Raw genomic sequence first — 4,851 nt, 5'->3', positions numbered from 1 at the left:
TCTAAACCCAAAATATGTTGAATTTGAAACAGATATCAAATCAAACCCAAATCCAATAATTGGGCCCAAGAGTCAGATTAACAAGCCCAAATCCAACTAATTGAGCCCAAGAGCTAGACCCACGGTTTAGCTAAGCTCAAGCCCATGAAACCCATATGAGAACTCTATAAATAGAGAAACTCTCCTCATTTGTTGGGGTTAGTAATTCTACATTAAGAGAGCTTAGACAGAATTCATCAAGACTTCTAAGACCCAATACTCTGAATGTTCGGTGCTTTTCTTCTTCAACTCAAACACATCCACTCAACTGAGAGAATTAGAGAATCAAGTAGTAGAGATCGAACCACATAAACATCAACACTAACTCAAGTTTAACTCCACGAAACAAGTTTCTACGGAAGCCTCGTGGGAGCACTAATCATCCAAAAAGATCAACAAGCCAGAGGCCGATAGTCCAAGAAGATCATCAAGCCCAAAAGCCGACCGTCCAAGAAAATCAACAAGCTGAAGACCGATCGTCCAAGAAGATCAACAAGCCCAAAGGCTGATCGTCCAAGAAGATCATCAAGTCCAAAGACCATCGTTCAAGAAAATCAACAAGTTGAAGACTGATCGTCCAAGAAGATGAACAAGCCCAAAGGTCGATCATCTAAGAAGATCAACAAGCCCAAAGGCCGATCGTCTAAGAAGATCAAAGAAATCATCAAGTCAAAGGCCTGTCATCTAAGGAAGATCACAAGCCCCAAAGGCGTTGTCTAAGAAGATTACAAATGTCACACCTCGTTCCAGATTACCTCCTAACCGGATGGAATGGTTGACTGCAGCAGTTACCAACCCTTTTGCTGGCACCTACTGCCTACCTTACCATTAAACCTTGCTCAAATCCTGAATACATACATAATACTCAGAACTTAACACATTTACATTACAGGGTTTCGCAGCATTGTTTATACATAGATAATACAACCCTAGTGAGCCCCATCCCAAGAATACTAGTCACTAGATTAGACACTGTGTACTAACATAGGTCTTCAATTACGCTTCCTCAACTGTTTCTTTGAGTGGCAGAGCAACAGTAGAATAGTCTTTTGGAAACTGACTTCTACCTGAAAAAAAACATTTGAAACGTGAGCTAGAAGCCCAGTGAGTGACTTAATAAAACATAAATCTCGTGCTTTAAACTGAAAGCTAGAAAACATAATACTGGAACTAAAATATACCAAGCAACTGTGGTACATAAAACCTTTACAACCATTGTATTTAAAACCTGAATCTTATTGAGACCCCTACTTCGATCTCTTCATACTGAGCTATGGCTAGGAGGGACCCTATGTCGAACTCTTTAAAAATATATCGATGGGCATCTCAGCAACTTCCTCTAAACATTAGCGTTGATAACTGCTCTTAAAAATCATTAAACATCATTATTCCTTAAGTTTAGAAACGAGCATACCTCGCTCTAGCTCCAACGTCTGTTATCGGCCATGAGACCCATGCTTCGACCTCTCTTTTGCTGGTTTATGGTCTAGGAGACCCATACTTCAGCCTCTCCTTCAAAACTACCACGTGTACGTGGAGGTTTCTATGTACCGTCAACACCTTAGGTACATTTATTCAGATACCCTTTCTTACCTTTAGTACTCCTCTTCATTGTGTTTAGGAATATCAACACATGTACTTTAGCAATCTTAGGTATATAAACATAGCACATCAAGCTTAGTTTTAACCCTAACGCATGCTTCATACTTTATAAAAATAAGTTAGCTTAAATCGTGTTGAACTAGCTTATAAAAACTATTAGCATGCGTTAGATATGGAAAACATACTTGGAAAACTCATACATTGGTAATATCATGTGTTGATAAACATTTATAAGCATTAGCAATTCCAAACTATCCTTCTAGCTTTTAGGAGAAGATATGACTACCTTTATCCTTAGTTGAGAGTGAACTACTAGATCTAACCCTCAACGTCAACTTAGTCGGGGAGAACCCTTTTGCTCAATCCCTCGACGTCGTATTACCTATGTGCACATGGTTTATAACTGAGTACCGTCATACCTTGCGTACTTCTGCTCAGATACATTCTCAAATTGTCCTTCAAATATCGAGCTGTTAAGATACCTTCTCAAATGTCCTTTGGTATCAAGTTGGTCCGGTACCTTCTCGAATGTCCTCGTACCAAGTTGGTCAGATACCTTCTCAAATGTCCTTCGGTATCTGGTTGGGTGGATACTTTCTCAAATGTCTTCGGTATCGCGTTTTAAGTAAAACTAGTCATAAACATTTAGTTGAACACTAAGGCTTAGTGCTCAAATCATTATACTAGTTCATCATAAAATGAATTACTTAAACATGCTGAAAGTATTTGGACAAGATACAATATTTACATCATGTCAATTCCATGGAAAACATGCTTTACTTAGCATGAGGAACAGTTTCACAAATATGTTGTTTGGCATTTCATTTAAACACTTAGCATGAGAAATATCTTCAAAGAAATCATAGTTTCTAACACTTAGCATGAGAAATAAATTCAAGGAAATCATGGTTTCTAAATCATTAAAACATCAATTCAACACATAGTCACTCACAGCTCGTTGGCCTCTTAACAGGTTATACGCCTCTTCTAGCTCTTCTTGGCCTGAAAGGACATAATTCCCGATTAAACTACTTAGAATTCCTAGAAAAATACCTCAAATAGAACTTTCATCATCAAAGACAGCTTTACCAGTGAGATACTCATCATGAGTGAATTCTTTTCATGAGCGAGATCCTCACGAGCAAGATTCCTTTCATCCTAGCGATACTCACCTTTCCAGTGAGATTCAGCCCAATTTCTAGCGAGATTCCCTTCTAGAGCGAGATCCTCTTCACAAAAATTAGCGAGATTTCCTTTATTAGTGAGATCCTCATCACAAAATCTCGCTATAATCTCCACGGTGAGCTGTTTGCTTGTTCTTTCCAAGCAGTTGTCTGCTTATGCACAGATTTCTCTGTTAAAATTTAAAAATTCATAACTCAAAATCCATACCTCTTTTGAAGAAACTTCCTTCTACAAACATGTTTAGAAATTGAGTTTACCTTAAACTTTCAGCCAAAAATTCCTCATAGTTTGGCCTAGAACTTCCAATATTCTCTCGGGCCCTGATTAACCCGAGATTCTATCTCTTATGTAATTTCATCACTTTCTGTTCTTCTTCTCCTGCAATCTTTCTCCGACAAGACAACCTTGAAAACTAGATTCTCCCATATTTCAAATGATACCGATTTCACTAAATTGTTCATAGTAGATTGCCGAAATCAAGCTATCGAAGTTTCTCTTCCTTTTAATCCTTCACTGACCCCCCTCACAGAGAGATCCATCCACAGAGAACTTACGGAAACTCTACCACACAAAGCCACTCCACAGAGGCAACCCCTGCCCAACAAATAAGTGAGTTAATTTCACAACATTATTCCTAAATGCTCTTATCTCTCACTTTTCTTTCTATCCACAAACAACCCCAAATATAACCACAAAATCAACAACAAAGAATCACTAACTAACACTTACTATTACCATACGATATTGATAACAATATATCATTCATTTGGACATTAAAAGCCATAATATGTTCTAGCAGAACTAGAATTACGCGGGTTTACTACCTCTAGCTAACCAAATAAGCTTTATCATCACTTCCTTCCGCCTTGCCATAATCTCTCTACACAATACCTAAAATAATGCGCTACCCCCAATATATGTAAACAAACATTATTAGGAGGCAATAACTCAATTACTAACAACTAATATCATTACACTTATAAGAAATGCTAAATGGGTTTCAGGTGTATTACCACAACACAAAGCTGAAAAACACGTCACAACAAATCATAATCATCACACTCAGTCACATTCAAACATTCATCCAAAGTCACACAAAAGGCAACCGAATCACATCCTAAGAACATCATCAAGAGAGTCCATACATGGGCGGCCAGAATTACATTCGAAAGCAAAATACAAAAAGGCAGCCACAAACGGCCAAAAGGAGACAAAGTCAAAATTCCAGACCACCGCCATATGCCCATTCAATTCAAACCGGATAGATTCCAAAGCCCCAAACACGATGCAACCTCACTCAACACCAAACACATGACCAAATCCATGACAACGACCCCCACATCCAGATTCAAAAAACAGAGACACAAAATTGAAGCAATCCAAATACCCACCGTATACACAAATCCAAGAGATCACACAAAACCACAAGCGCCAACATCCTAGAGCACAACAGAAGAATCAACCCCAGAGTACCAGAAAGAAGCCGCACCAACATCATCAATCATAATCCTCAAAAATCAAACCCAATATGAACAATCAACATAAAATAGTTCTTTACAATTTTGAAACAACGCATCAAAAATATTATGGATATTATAAAAGATCAAAATAGATCCCACCTCATTTTCACAATATTAATACAACAACTCACCAAAGAACACAGGCTTCCACGAGAAATAAAAATCCTCTCTGAAATCTCAATCGCCGAAATATTACCGAGGGATTTTCTAATGATCTCTCATCTCATACACAGTGGAAAGATTATATTTCTATGACTAGGAGAAATTGCTATATATCAAATTATGAATTTAAGTAATTTGATGGGATGTATAAGGACAAATGTATCTAAGCACTTAATATTTTATTTACATCCCTGTTTGACAAGACACGACCAAATTAATCCCAAATCCAAAAGAAAAAAGGAAACAAGGACAAATAAAGAATTATCTTCAAAGATCTTGCCACTTTTCTTAAATATCTAGATCTTGCTATTAACCATATATCTCAAAGAGACCGTTATTCCAT

Source organism: Benincasa hispida, chromosome 12, assembly GCF_009727055.1.
Source record: "Benincasa hispida cultivar B227 chromosome 12, ASM972705v1, whole genome shotgun sequence".
Taxonomy (NCBI): domain Eukaryota; kingdom Viridiplantae; phylum Streptophyta; class Magnoliopsida; order Cucurbitales; family Cucurbitaceae; genus Benincasa; species Benincasa hispida.
Note: the sequence above shows the minus strand (reverse complement) of the source record.